Below are 16,993 nucleotides of genomic sequence, written 5' to 3' on the forward strand. Positions count from 1 at the left end.
CTTTTCTATATCATAAATAATACATTGATTATCATTATAAGGACAGTTGTCTGCTTTAATGCAGAATTGGGTTTTTAAAACGAAATGAAATATTCCCACAATTTAGTTATCGCAATCCACAAATCTTTGCTCAAAATATTAAAACAAACGAATGTATTGTAACTGACAATTATAACAAGAGACATGCACATCCTGAGACACTCCCGTTCTTAGACCTGCACATCCTGAGACACTCCCGTTCTAAGGCCTGCACATCCTGAGACACCCCCGTTCTTAGACCTGCACATCCCCTTCTTAGACCTGAACATCCTGAGACACTCCCGCTCTTAGACCTACACATCCTGAGACACTCCCGCTCTTAAACCTGCACATCCTGAGACACTCCCGTTTTTAATACTGTAAATTCAGAAATTATTGCGAGGTTTTTATTATTGCCAAAAAATGCGACAGGGTTTTAATCGCAATAATTTCAACTTGCATTTTGAAATTTTTTATATGAATTAAACATTTTTTTCTCAATATCGCAAAAATTTCAATTGCATTCCGGTAAAAAATGACACAATCGCAATAGTTAATGCACGCAATAATTTCTGAATTTACAGTAATATATTTTTGAAAGAGTGGTGAAAATAAACTGACAACACTTTTTCAACAATAAAAGAAGGAAAAGACCAAAAGAAAACAACTATATACAAAACTAAACATAGAAAAGCAACATCTCTGTAACATGAACCCCGCAAAAAGGGGCGATAATCTAAAGTACTGTGGAAGAGTCAGCATGTCATGCTCCACATGAGGAAATGAAAGCGTAGTTTAACTTATATACAGTTGTAAAGTAAACAATGCAGAACATAGTAATGCACACTACTTTAAATTTTAACAAAAAGTTATATGTAGAAATTTCTTTTAATAAATGAACTAATTTTTATCATTACCTTTCGCAAAAGTATGGATAAGAAAGAACAACATACACCGTCAACCCATTTGTATGTAGTTTCTAACGGGTCACAATTCAAATATGCTAAACAATCACTATTAAGTTAATCATCTGGCTGCGGAAATCCTGCAGAAAATCTCCAGTACACTACATAAGTATATATAAAATCAAATGTATTGTGGCATGCACATGAGTATTTCTATCTAAGAGTTTGTTGAAATTGCAAATATATTGATATTACTTGACGTTACCAAACTTTCATAACTTAATATGACCTCATGCATTCAGACATTGTGAAATGTTTGATACTTTGTGTGATTGTCCGGCTTGTTAATATACATATTGTTTTTCTAATATGCATTATATTTAATATTCAACCAAGTCTGTTTTTCGACATACCGGTATATTTCTTGTAAACTGCTAGATAATTGTTTTACCAAGAAAGTGAGTACTAGAGAACCGGTTTCGAATTCGAATTCAAGCAAGATATAAGCACATATTATACATGCAGGCATTGTAATCGACAGATTACCATTGATCTGTTCGTTCTATCTACATCTGAAAAGTGAGCAATGGTTTTCTTATAATTTCTCATAATAAATTACTGAAATCACGTATCACGTATAATTTAAGAAATGAGTAATTTAAATCCAGACATCTCTGAAATACTGACTTCTGAGATTATGTCATATGATTCATGACTAACAGTCTATCAGTAGATATAAACTTATACTTAGAAATTACACTTTAAGTGGTGTGTGTCCGAAGCGTTTTTCTTAATTTCTATATTGCGTTATTAACATTATCATGAGGTAGTGAACTAATCAGTGATGAGGAAAACGAAAATATCTTTAAAGTTGTACAAAGATTTATTTTAGAAACAGGGACATTTGGTCCGTAACAATAATTTTTATGTCGATGTCGATTAAGATGTTGAAACTTTATTTGATGTAACTTTATTTTCGAAACATTTACATATTTCTCAGCTACATGCACTATAATTATGAAAATACGAGTTGATCACATTTTTCGAACAAACTGACTTCTGAGTAACGGGCAAACCACAGAATAAACATGTTAAATAAGAATTGAAAATTATATTATACGAGTTTCTTATACTATGTTTCTAATTTTGTCATTTTTTAAAGGGACACGGATTTATATAAGTTTTTCTTGTTTCCAAATCCCTGTATTTATATTGTATAATTATACTTTGTGCACTTTTTGAAATAAAATATTGTTTAAACCAAAGATAAGTGCATGCTATTTCAAAACGTACTATTGTAGCCGGTGTATCAATTGGAACTATCCGGTCCCTCTCAATGATCAGACCACCACCTTCCATTGCACAAACCAATAATAAGTTGCACAGAATAAAAATAAATAAAACTAGCATTTCTTTTTTTCATTTTGTCCTTCCCGAATGACTTCGAACTACATGAGTGATTTAATTATCCTTGTCATATTTTGACTGTTTTTGTGTTGGAAAGAGATTCGATCTGTTCAATTCATAGCGAATATCTTGTTCCCTACGGAATAGATACAATTATTATAATAAGTTATTAAAAACGGTTGATTGATGTAAGATCCAATATAAATTCAGTGATAATAAACAATTCGATTTTTAATGTGACTGAACTAGTTCTTAGTTCTTGAATTACTTTATATTTGAAATCTAATTATCAAAACATATTTTTCGTGTAACGATTTTGGAAAGTTTACTGTTATTGTACTCCCAAATAGAAAAAGGTTAATAATAAAACATATTAATTTACTTTTAACTACAGTACATCGTGTTGTATTTCTTCCAGTCTTCAACTGATATGGTCACCATCAAATGATGGTATTTTGTTAGTAGTCATCAATAATAGAATGTTTATAGTTATCAAATGTACCAGGATTATAATTTAATACGCAAGACGCGCGTTTCGTCTACATAAGACTCATCAGTGACACTCAGATCAAAATAGTTATAAAGCCAAAACAAGTACAAAGTTGAAGAGCATTGAGGACCCAAAATTCCAATAAATTGTACCAAATACGACTAAGGTAATCTATTCCTGGGATAAGAAAACCCTTAGTTTTTCGAAAAAAATCAAAGTGTTTATTTTTCAAACATTAATCAAGGGCTTGTCAATCTAATAAGGCTTTCTGGTGAGATGCAGTATTATCCATCTGTTGAGTAGTCAGGTGGGTAAGTGATATCCTTCATCAAAAGTTTATCCGCACAGGTAAATTGTTCATAATTCTTTCCACAGTTTTTATTATAACCTCCATTATAATAAGTTGTGAAAACAAGTTTTTTTCATTATTTATTTGCATTCACATTGTAGCTTGAAGCTCTGAGTTTTAGATAGAACCATTTATTCGTTTGATTGTTTTCTCAATTGACCACAATTCACAAGACAAAATAATATTTGTAATTCAAAACTTCACGAGAAGAATTAATTTGCTGAAAAATCAAATGCAAATCATATATGTCCCATTTTTTTCTAAAATTTTGAAACTTATAGCATCTTGAGTAATTTGAAGTGGCTATTCAAGAGGCTGTTTGTAAAAATATATGTCTCAATTAAAAATCTGTTATACAAAGCATTAAAGTGGTCACAGAATTTTGGACTTTAAATGCACTCAAGTTAGATAATTTAATTTAATACAACCATGTTATCTGTTGATTTAGACCAAACGGTTATAAAAGGAAAGGGAATAAGTCACAAATCTAGTAGACAGAAATCAAAGTTGAATTATATAGGGGGAAAAGTCACATAAAATCATTTGACCTTTCATAACACATGTATTTGTGTAAAATATGGAATAATACAATATCATTATGAATAGATTTTTTTCATCATAACACATGTATTTGTGGTAAAAATAGTAAGGTACCAGGCTTATAATTTAACACGTCAAACGCGCGTCATACCCTCAGAGACGAAACGTTAGAATAAAGGAAAATCACAAAAATACTGAACTCCGAGGAAAATTCAATCGGAAAGTCCCTAATCGCATGTCAAAATCAAATGACAAAACACATCAAACCAATGGAGAACAACTGTCATATTCCTGACTTGGTACAGGCATTTTCAAATGTAGATTTTATAGCGCTAAATCTCTCACTTTTACGACAGTCTCATCAAATTCCGTTATATTTACAACTATGAATATGGAGTGATTTAATAATATTGTGCATAGTTAGGCTCTTTATGGTTTTGACAATTTATTTAATTATTCAGTCTGAATAGACTTGCACATCTATCAAACTCTTTTCAGTTCCTCCATATTTAAGATATAAACATTTGTTTTCTTTATTGTTAAAATATTTAAAAAGAAATTAAAGTAATAATGTAAACAAAACCGAGAGACATTTCAACTTTTATATGCTACATATAATAATGAAACTAACTTTATTAATAAGAAGATGTGGTGTAAAAGACCAAATGACAATCAAATTAACAGCTATAGTTCACAAGCCAATCCGGCGTAGTCAGTTATAAAAGCCCTTGAAATGACAAATGTTAAAAAAATCAAACGGGAAAATTAACGGTCTAATTTATTTATGAAAAAATGAACAAAAATCAAATATGCTACACACAACAACAAACGAAAACTACTTATTTACAGGCTCCGGAATTGTGACAGTTGCATACAGAATGTGGCGGTGTTAAACACGTGGGATAGCGCAAACCCTTCGACTTTATTTCATCCATATGTTAACTTCCATAAACTGTACCTTGAAACACATATAAAGTCTGGAATAGGTCAGAAGACAAACAGCAAACTCTTTATAAAGCTATAGATTAAAGTCAAAATAATTCAGAAACAAATGATGATAAAGTGTATTGGGTTATAACCAGTGACACAATGTTCATGTATGTATGTGGTTTATTGAATAGTTGAAGGTTGAAGTTATCGTTTTATAATATATCAAACAAAATCCTTTCCATAAAATGCTATAGTTATATTAAACAATTATTCATTCACATCATTTAAAATGTTTGTGTTTTTTTTTTAATTCATTGTTATCAGATGTAATCATAATTACTTTGCCAATGCTATCATTAATTTAATCAGACACTTTCAGAAATTATGTAATCATTGATTGAATTTAATCGTAGAAATGACAAAGTAATTGTAATTTAATAAATTACCTTGAAAGTAATCGGACCCATCTCTGAACCTAGGACACTGGTGTTACAGTACAACATAAGAACAAACTATAAAAACAGTTACAAATTATTAACTCGTCAGATGGATAGAAATAGAACTACATATAATAAAGGCAACAGTAGTATACGGCTGTTCCAAAGTCATCAATCGACTGAGTGAAAACAAATCCGGGTGACAAACTAAAACCGTAGCAAATACATCAATTATAAGAGGGAAACAACGAAACAACAAAAACACAGAGTGGGCGTACAGGAAGTTGTACATCTCACAACAAAATAACACTAAGTACAGATCTAGGAGTTATTGCAGTTACTAACAGCTAGTTCAAAGCCAATAACAGCTAATTAAAAAAGGATGCATCTAATAAAAACATATCAGTCAGTACAGATCAAACATCAAATGGATTTAGTTAAAGATGTCAAAAACTTTTGGAGAAAAACATGACATTGTGCAAGAAACCGTTTTCGACAGAGTGTGATGTTAATGTGCATATGTTTTAAAAATAATATTTAGTTTGATTTTAATTTACTAAAAACAAAATTTATGAGAAACCTTTTAGAATAGGTTTGTATAGAGGACCGGTAAGATTATACGGATCGTTTTCAAGTTTCCGGGCTAAAAAAAAACCCAACATATCCGTAAAATTGAGGATGTGCAATTCCGTTTGAAATAAATGTCTACAGGTGCAACTAAACTTCAAAACAAAATCGTTTTATCTAAGGATGAATATACTAAAGGTTTTAAGTAATTTGTGGTAACGAAATTCCTGAATAATCAGTAATAACTAAATTTAACAAAAAAAAAACACCAAAAAACATCACATTAGACACGAGCATAGCGAAAGAGTGATGATATCTAAAAACCATAAGATGGTACCAAAGGAACAATACACTCAAAAAAAGGAAAATTAACAATAAGGAAAGAAAAATCGTGCTTTTTTTCCGTAAATTTTAGTGTGAAGTTACCGATGTAAAACTGAAACGTCTAACTATAGGAAAAGACAGTTATTACCGTTTATATTTGCTTAATTTAAAGAAAGCACATTTGGGTAAATTTCGGCAGCATATGTAGAAAATAGTTGATTATTTAACGAAACAAAATTCATTAAACAACAGAAAGTGATGTTGAATTTATTACTTAGATACAATTAAGACGGGACATTACCGTGTAAGGTCATAAAATATTGAAAACAACACGTTAATTAATTTGTTGTGTCCGAAGCGCTTTTCTGGATTTACCTTCATCAGAAACGCTCAAAGCCAAACATTTGAAGTCCAAAGATGTATAAGTACCGAAACTGTTGAAGAGCTATAAACTGTGCTTCATAACAATGCAAGAACATGTTTAGCTTAGATTAATATATATCTATATAAGATAATTGGGAAAAGTAACAAGAAAACACATCAATCTGGTAGAAGTAAAGTCATTGAAAATAAGATCGCCACTTTGAGTAAACAAATTTCGAGAATCGTGTGTATGCTCTCAAATGAGTTAAACCAACCATGTCATAGTAATTAAATGCAAAAAGTATGCCAAAACACCTACTGAATATTCATCTGGAACACATCATCAGTAGTTATTTATTTCAAAAAATGCAATCACCAGTTCCCTTAACTGGTATTTTGATTGTTATTAATACCTTGTCAACTAATCAAACCATGAGGCATTATGATAGATATAAAAGGCCATCATGGCGAACCTTAATTTAATGACAATAATCGCAGAGTATGTCCCTGTCATACTGTACAAACACCTTAGTACCTTCATTTATCGTTTAATCAAGGTATAAAATAGTCTACAAATGATGTTTCTGTAGTTTCCTAGTATTGAAATAATACTTACTGGAACGGTGATGAAAGGATTATAACTGTAGTATCCCTTTACAACATCTATCTACGCTTCGTACATACACTGTATCATCATGTTGTAGATGTTACCATGGACACCAATTGCGCAGACTTTTTCATGTTATTTTCAGAAATCACAGTTTAGAAGATTTATGCACCAACTCAATAAAGATCCGTATTATTTTAATATAATTGATGAATTGAACAATATCTTCCTTGATGATATTTGTTTGGTAAAATAATCAAGAACTTTAAATATACTGCCAACACCTACCACATGTAATTTCCTCAACAGTTATCTTATATGAAAAGGCAATAGAAATATACCACTGTTCAAAATTAATAAATTGATTGAGAGAAACATATCCGAGTTACATACTAAAACCGAAGGAAACACAACAACTATTAGAGGAAAACAACGAAACGACAGAAACACTGAAATGCAACGAAAAAACAAACGACAATGCGACATACACAGAAACGAACAATTAGAAAACAACTGATATTTTCCCTAACAAGAGCCCTTTCCTAGATCCAGATATTTTAGTGTCGCACGACAAAACTGAAATGGCGATATAAAGGAGGTATTTGTGTTCCCTGTTGTAATTTTCCTTTTGTGACATTGATGTTCCGTTTTCGCAATGTTACGTTGATTATATATCCCAACTCGTTCGCTAAAACTTTGTCGGTAGATTCTTATATGCGCAATCTGTGTATCGATAATCTTAAGTTATTCATATATCACAACTTGTTTGTTAAACCCTTGTCTGCCGTTTCCAATGAGCGTAATCTGTGTATCGATAACCTTAAGTTATTCATATATCCCAACTTGTTTGTTACACTCTTGTCTGCAGTTTCCAATGAGTATAATTTGTGTATCGATAACCTAAAGTTATTCATATATCCCAACTTGTTTGTTAAACCCTTGTCTGTAGTTTCCAATGAGCTTAAGCTGTGTATCGATAACCTAAAGTTATTCATATATCCCAACTTGTTTGTTACACCCTTGTTTGTAGTTTCCAATAACCATTATTTATGTATCGATAACCTTAAGTAATTCGAATATCCAAACCCGTCGTTACACCCTTGTCTGTAGTTTCCAATGAAAGTAATTTGTGTATCATTGTTACGTTATCAAGCCAGACAGTTAAATAGACTCCAAAAAGAAAAGTTAAACTGTCTGTGGTACATGAACAAAATATACAGATAAAATTATGATAATTTAAAAATGACTTTATAAAATTGTATTGCTCAAAGAATATAAACACGATAAACGAAAACTATAGTATGACAATGATATTCACATTAAATAGAACAGATGAACTATAGGAAAATCAGCTGTTTTCCTGCACTTTCAATGTTGCTTTTACACTGAATTTATTTCATGTAAACTGATCAATAAATAATCTTGGATATATATTAATATTCATTTTGTTGTTATGTTGTGCTAAATATAACATTAAAGTCCAAAGTAAAGGAAGAGTTAGACGCCGGAAAATATGTCTAACCTCCTTACATTATACATGTATCCATCCCAAGTGTCGAGCACGTCTTTGTTTTCTGTATAGCATATATGTTTTTTTTTCGTCAACTGTTTTATCGTTTTTTCTTTGTTCTTGTGTGTGCCGTTTGTTACTTTATTTCAGTATTGTCCTTCGGTTTTGTTTGTACTTACTAGTAAATCAGGCAATTGGCTTCCTCATTTCAATGGTTCAACAATTTTGTATGTTAAGTTGAGCCCTTGATAGCATGCTATGTCATATCTCCTTATTCAATACTATATTATATAAAAATACGTAGCTGTGGTTTGATTGTCAATGAGACAAGAGACGGGAAAAATATACCAGAGGTACATTTAAACTCTTAAATCGTACATAAACTGACAGCGACATGGCTGAAAAAGTAAAAGGCAGAAAATATTGCACAAAATAACACATAGAAAAATAAATACTAAGCAACACAAACCCCACCAAAAACCTCAGGGGTAATCTCAGGTGCTCCGCAAGGGTGAGCAGATCCAGCCCCACATATAACACCTGTCGAGTTGTTCATGTTAAACTCTGCACCAGATGAGATAGAAGAAGTTAGGGTCACCGTACTGATTTATGTACAAAGCAATGAACGCAAACAATTCTGATTTATTATGACTATAGCGACAAACTACAACCGCTCTTGTCTAAGGCCAGGTACATAAACAATGTGGCGGGGTTAAACTTTTTTGTTGGTGGCAATCACTCCTTTAACCAGATGGCAAAATTGTCTAACTGATGAGGAATATTTGATTGTGTTGATTTGTTTGCCAAATTAATGTTGACAAGTTGGTTCAACATTTTTTTAAATGTCTTTTTTAATTTTCAATTTAATATCTTGATATTTTCTTTCTGTTTTGTCGTCTTATTTTTGCAAATTCATGTAAAGGAAACGCGAGTCTGTCATACATATTTTACACTTGATATTTTCAATGAGTTAATTTATTGATATACAAAACCACGCAGTTTCTTTAAAGACACACTCAATGTATGAATTCTTCTTTCTGCTCGACTTCTTGAATAAAACATATTAGATATATAAGTTAAAGTAAACCATTTCACTATAATTTTGCTTACAGCTAAAACTCAATTTTATTTTGCAATTGAATTAATTACTTGACATGTTGAACACAAGCGTAACAAATACTCTACTAAGAATAAAATATAAGATTAAATGCATACGGACACTAATGAGTCCGAAATATTGTCTATCAAGACAACCATATACTATTGATGTTTATGGTTTTAATATAAAAAAAAAAAATATTGATGCTTCTATTAACGAATCATTATTTAAGTATTTTGTTATTATCAATGTTTAAAATAACCTCAAATTCTACTTTCTTTTTCGTCTTACTCGTATCTAATTCCCATTTAAGCAGTATAATCAGATTTAAACAGTACAATAAAAACTATATAAAAGGACTAGTATGTAACTGTCGCGTATTCAGGTTGATCTCTTTCTCAATTCAATTCAACGGGCCAGGTTCTGTTATCAATACGAACAATCCTGCAAAAGATGATAATACCAATTTATTATAAATTAGCTTGCAATTTATTAAATATAAGATTCTGGTTTCAGAACACTTCGCTATGTCAAAATGACTTTAAAACGTATCATTAGATCGAAAAGAAAAAATATGTCAACACAGGCATCCATTGACGTACAAGAATATGACTGACGACAAAAAAGGACGACAGCCAAACAGGTAAAAAAAAACAAAAGGAGTCTCAACCATTTGGACAAATACTGTGTTTTCAGTATTCACAGTATCCCATCTTTTCAGGGTTTTTTTTATTTGGTTGTCTATATCTTAACTCTTAGTTATCGATTTCGCCTTGTAATTGTTTGATCTCGAGGTCTGTTGGGCAATTATTTGTAGACTAAACACGACTGTATTCCAAATATTAACATTTTAAATTTGTGTGTGTTGAAATTTAATGAAAAAATAAGATACTTTCGAGAACAATGTTTGAAACGTTTGAGATCTTCTGACAGTTTGGTCAACTTATGAAACAAAACAAATAAAGATACCGAAATTCAAAGCTGAAATACTGACAAAACTAAACGCTACAAATAAACGGAACAAGTGAAAACAACTGCCATATTCCTAACTTTGTGCAAGTAATTTCCGCAGAAATTGTAGATTTAGCCTGGTTTTATATCTAGCTTAACCTCCTTCTTGTATGACAGTTGTTTATAGTTCGCAAGCTAGTAACACGTGTTTGTTTTTGTTTTATCAAAGTAATAGCCTTCATTACAATTTGATGAAAAAATACCTTTCACATAAGAAGGGGTAAGGAATTCTACATCCTTCGTCTAACCATCTCCATATAGGAGAATATATCAGACAATCCGCTACCCTCACATCAGACGAAAGACCATCGGGTTCTTTATTATATTGATTATGTCCCCAATCAAAATAAGTTATTTTTCTCGATGGTTTATCCCATTTCCAGTCCTTTTTTGTCACCAAATCTGATCCTCCTAACCATGTTGCAGTCATACCTGAAATTAATATTACCAGTTTCCAATACATAGCAAAGTTATTCATAAAGTGTAAAATTGTATTATCATTTTATACAATAATGAGTAAAATAACATGAGATTTTGTTGGTTTTTTATTGTTAATAATTTTGATATCAAAGTTCCGTTTTGAACTTAACTTCTTGGTATAGGGTTTAGTCTTTGTGGAAGGCCGTACATAAGATGACATTAAAAGGACCATTTTAAATAAACTTTTTTTCATAAGCTAGGCATTAAAACTTAAATTTGATCAGCATAACAATCAGGTACTATTAAGAAGATGATTTTTATCCGATTTGTATTATTCTAATATTGAAAAAAACGACTGAATTTGTCGATACAACTTACCGATTCTCAAGAATATAAACCGACAAAAATCAGACAGTAAACTGAAGTAATTAGTGGACACAACGTATCGGTTCTCCAAATTGCAAACCGATATCGACCAGTCAGTAAACCGAAGTAATTTGTCGATACAACCTACCGATTCTCCCAATTGCAAACCGATATCGATCAGACATTAACTGAAGTAATTTGCTGATACAACCTACCGATTCCCCCGAAAGTAACCGACATCGATCGAACAGTAACCCATGTAATTTGTCAATACAGCCTACCGGTTCCTCCAAAAGTAACCGACAAAAATCAGACAGTAAACCGAAATAATTTGTGGACACAAGGTACCGAATCTCCCAATTGCAAACCGACAACGACCAGATGGTAAAACAAAATAGTTTGTCAATATAACGTACCTATTATTCCGAATTTAAACCTACAAAGATCAGGCAGTTAACCGAAGTAATTTGTCGATATAACATACCGATTCTCCTAAAAAAAAGATCAGACAGTCAACCGGAGTAATACATTTTAATGTTGACCAAAATATAGATTTTACCGTTCTGTAATAAAATCGCAGTATATGGGCAGCAGTGCTGCTGTGGAAGCTTCAGACCCAATTTTATAATAATTATTTTTTTAAAAACATATAAAAAAAATGTGTAATGGAATATTGAAAAAGATATGCTTTCAGTATGCTTTATGCAAATAAAGGCGGAAATGGTTTCACTAAACTTCTTTGTGCTACAGTTAAAACTTTAAAAGAAATGACATTTGCATTAGCATACAATTCATATTTCAGCAATGAACTTAACCGATTGTGTACTGCTTTTTATAATCCTAGATTATAATCGAAAAAGGTTGATTTACCTGAATGTCCATTAGTAGTTTTGCTTTGAATCAATGAGTAATCTATACTGATAACAGAAAAAAAAGTTGTATGCTTGCAAGTACGTCTACTGTCTACATAATATAATAAAAGAAGATGTGGTATGATTGCCAATGAGACAACTCTCTACAAGAGACCAAAATGTCACAGAAATTAACAACTATAGGTCACCGTATATAGACTGTTTGTCAGCGTTTCGATGGGTTGATTATTGTGATTTGTATCTCAATATAATGCATTCCATAAAACAACAGTACTATTGTCATCCAAAACAGCATTTCGTTAGTATAATGTTAAAGTTACTTACGAGAAGTGACATATTTCAAAAAATCATTTTCATTTGCGCTACTTATAGTGGCGAGTCTCATACCGAATTTATTACAGTATGCCTAAAATCAAAGAAAACATCTTTTTATTATGAATGTATCCTTTATCAAAATATATTATTTACCGGGTTTGTAATAACAATAGCAACACGATAGGTGCTACATGTGGAGCATGATCTGCTTACCTTTCCGGGGCACTTGAGATCATCCCTATTTGTTTGATTGGAGTTCGGCTTTTGTTTTCTATCATTTGTCTGTTTGCCTTTTTATTTTTTTAGCCATTGTGTTGTCAATTAAATATCCGATCTATGAATTTGAATGTCCCTCTGATGTCTTTCGTCCCCCTTTTTGAATCAATATTTAAATAAATGCTACTCTTGTTATTTATGTATATTTTGTCCAGAGCTAAATATGCCAAGTTTCATGTACTGTTGATGACGATGCTTTATAAAGTCTCCTATTAAATATGGCTAAATGTATAAAAATGTAGGAATGTACATTCCATATAAAGCACTTCACGTGTTATCTAGTTATTCTGTAAACAGGTGAAGACATTAATTTTCATCCGGATTAATTAAACTCTGTGTTCTAACACCATTCACCGTTATGTTATTTACTTACGTTACAGAGACCGGAATAAGGTGCTGGTATTAGATGTATTTGTTTATAAGTGTTAATAAAATTTTGTTTTAAGAAAAAAGAATGTAGGAAGGCATTTTCTCTAACTTTTGTGCTAATTTCACATTTCTTGAGCGGTGTGAGAAAAAATATTTCTCCTCACTAGTGAAATATCTGTTCTCGGCAAATGATAAGCCAAATTTGATTTTGACTTCGAAATTTCATGTTTTCTTCTGAATTTTCCTATTGTGATGTCATGAAAAAAGGCGACCATGCCTGATGACGTCGCATATAAAGAACACAACTTTCTGAAAATCTTGGAAAAATTAGGAAAAACTCATTATAACTATAACTCGTGTATTACGATATTTCTCCACTCTCAACAGTTAAATTTTAATTATTTAAAAAGCTCGGCAAGCCTCGCGCTTTAAATAATAAAATTTAACTGTCTCGAGTGGAGAAATATCGTAACACACTTGTTGCAGTGTAGGAATCTATATATTCTTACTCTGCAGGTAAATATTTTTAGGTTTCTTTCTACAAAACAGTTTTTTGAGAGACTTTGTCCAATTTACTATCAATTGTAATGATATCTTTTGTTGACGTCTTCGTTAGATTTATATATACACTTGTTGGAATGTTTTTTAACAGTTGTGTAAAATGTTTGTTGTTTATGTTTATACAGTTTGGGTACTAGATTCCAATTTTTATCACAATAGCCTATTGCGTATATATATCTATAGGCTATGCATACACTTTTACTATGGCATTTACGTACTTGTGCATCCAACCAAGGTAAGGCATCAGCGATGGAAAAAAAGACTTTGTTGTTGTATGCTTTACCTGAAATAAAGATTTACATTATATGAGTACCACAATGTCTAGAAATCATTCATGTGATAACAATTGATTATTTTACAGATATTTATTAAAATATTTAAGGACTGACTAATATTTTTTCTGTCTATGAAGACATTACATTAAAAATGTGGTACACAGTGAATAACCGGCGTAGCTGAACATCCTAATTGCTTTGAATAACATTGAGGTTTCTTGGATCTAGTGCATAGTAACTAGGCACCGTTTAATTACCTAATCTAGAACCTTTTTTTAAACTAAAAAAGTGTCTGCTGTTCGCACGGATAATTATGTCCAATCTTTTCCATTGCCTAATAATTGATAGGATAAATGAGTCACTACTTATCTAAAGTGTACAAAAAGGTAACATAATATCTGCACTATTTATTCCTTTAAGGAATGACTGTAATATTTTTTCTGTCTATGAAGAAATAACATGAAAAAAATATTATGTTATTTCGAATAGACAGAAAAAATATTACAGTCATTTCTTATAATTTAATTCTAAATTCCATTTTAAACCGTAGAAAACCATAACGTTGATGACGTCACGGTCACATGACTAAATTATATCTATGGGCTGATAAGAAAATAACGTCAACCATTCAGAAGACGTGTTACATCCAAAATTAAATTATTAAAGGATAACGTGTGGTTGTTCTTTGCAATGATGGTAGAATCAATTCCCAATTTAGCTTAAGTAGTATGTTTATTTATTATACCTCAGATATCATATCATAATTCCGAATATATTTGAAACAGTATGATTGTATTTTTGCTTTTTATATTACGATAGTTGATTTAGCCCCGATATTGATTTCTGTTGTCCCTTTCGGTATAATAAAACACTTACTGACTGGATATTTAACTATTTTATACTTATTGACTGGATATTCGTGGAATATTAAGTTTATTGTCCCATCGATACAACAATTGTCCTCGACTACGCCTAAGGGCAATAGTTGCATCTCGTGCACAATCAACTTACTATTCCATTCATACCCAGTCAATAAGTACACTTAGTAAAATGTTACCGGTGCGGCTTTTATATTTTACATCATTACTAATTGTGACTTGAAGGCGTTTTGGTAATCGGTGAATGAAATATGCCCATTTAACATAAAATAAATATTTGGTACATTGATATTCGAGAAAAGCATGACTTCTGTTTTATCTGTATTAATGACATGAGCCATATTTTTTACAATTCATTTAGGTTTATCTCATCGATGCGTCTTTTGTCGACGAAACAAGAGTCTGGTATTAAAAAGATAGATTATGATTGTCAATTATACAACTCGAGACCAAATGACATAAAAAATATGATATATCCTTGTATCTTTAATGATTTTTTTACATACCTTTTCTTAGTAACAACCAGCCGATTGCTGTTTGAGTTGCTGCATGGCACTTGTCCAATGTTCCAAGAATGCATTCCTTTGTTTTGTCCCTATAATTAGCAAAACAACAGTCAGTGTCTTTCAGACAAAGAGCAGAACATGCTAATTTGGATCCCACTATAGTAGCTTGATTATTAATAGAAATTCCCTTGTCTCTCTCAGTAATAAAACCATCAACATTTGCAGACATAACCAATAGGAAGTTGTCCCAAAAAGTAAAAACCAAAATTGGTAATAGTATTTTTATCATTTTCTTCTTCTAAAATAAGTCTGATATCAATGCATTTGTTTTTATTTCCATGTGGTTCCAAAAAAAACTCTGAATAAGTTGTGAAAGTTGTTATACTCTCATAACCGAACTGTTACAGAGCAACAACAAATTATAAAATGGAGTGGTACCTTTCACAATTAATTGAATTCGATGTACAATAATATATTAAGTTCAGGAATTTGTCGATATCCGGAATCAACGCAATATTGATAGAACTCAATATCTACCACTTAATTAACTCTCCAAAAGAAACCAAAATAGCAATACAACTGGATATTCTAAGTGGGAAACTTAAACAAATAACAGTAACAAACAAACATGAATATAAAATCGACCTAACGATACACCCGTGGATTATTTTACAGATATATTTAAGGTGTAATACCACCAAATCATGGTACATCACATCCGGTTGGATACAAAAATAGGTCGAAAAAAATATTCCCTTGAATTTGACAGCTGTAGGTAATTAATCTTACATTTTATTGCAGTAAAACATTTCTGTGGCATAAGCATATGTCTTAGGAATTTCAAAGCATTATTATTTTTTTTATTTGGGATTTCTATGGCATATTTTGTAAACTTGAGGTTACATGGTTACTAAACCTTGTACACATATTAAATACGGGGAGAAATTTGATTGTTAAACTTCCAGTGATGGTTATTTTCTTATATGCAATGAAATGTTTTGCGAACTTTTTTCTATAGTACTGGACAGGATAAAACTTTACCCAATATTTGAAGCAAAGATAAATACTGCACATTTTTTTGAAAAATGCAAATTTAATAAAGACTAATAGAGGAAAGCAATGGTGGTATTACACCCAAAGACCATCAAATCAAAAATGATTTCCAAAATTTTCAAATGGTATTCTTATTTTCTCAATTCAATTCCATTTTGTCGTTAAATCATGCATTTTAAAATCATGTAAACCACATCTGCGTCTGTTAGTTCAAGTTAACTATCAATTTCCCCTGTTGTGGAGATCTTAATGGGAATTCAAGGTCGTTAAACATCCCCTAGTAGTAGTACACTCTCTTCAGTTATTCCTAAATATAAGGTTTAATGAATAATAAATTTGTGATAAGAACATATGATAAGTAAAGATAATCGTTCCAGATGATAATGAATAATAAACAGAAGCAAGTGCTAAATATTCAGCATTACATAGACAAACCGTAAAGTTGTGTTGTAGTTCCATGTCTCCGTACCGTCTGGTCAATTTGTAGGTCAACACTATTACAATCGTATTGTAGGTAAGAAAAATGTCACGGATATATAATATAA

General features: G+C 31.3%; 1 long non-coding RNA gene across 1 annotated transcript; it reads right to left on the bottom strand.

Annotated features, from left to right (window-relative positions):
* Nucleotides 1–9,872: 9,872 nt before the first annotated feature.
* On the bottom strand, nt 9,873–15,746 carry LOC143062223 (uncharacterized). The gene is made up of 5 exons (XR_012974616.1): nt 15,396–15,746; nt 13,955–14,019; nt 12,540–12,621; nt 10,761–10,989; nt 9,873–9,990 (listed from the first exon to the last, which is right to left on the bottom strand). It is a non-coding gene; the product is annotated as an uncharacterized LOC143062223 (long non-coding RNA).
* Nucleotides 15,747–16,993: the final 1,247 nt, after the last annotated feature.

The sequence above is a fragment of the Mytilus galloprovincialis genome, chromosome 2 (assembly GCF_965363235.1).
Source record: "Mytilus galloprovincialis chromosome 2, xbMytGall1.hap1.1, whole genome shotgun sequence".
Lineage (NCBI taxonomy): Eukaryota > Metazoa > Mollusca > Bivalvia > Mytilida > Mytilidae > Mytilus > Mytilus galloprovincialis.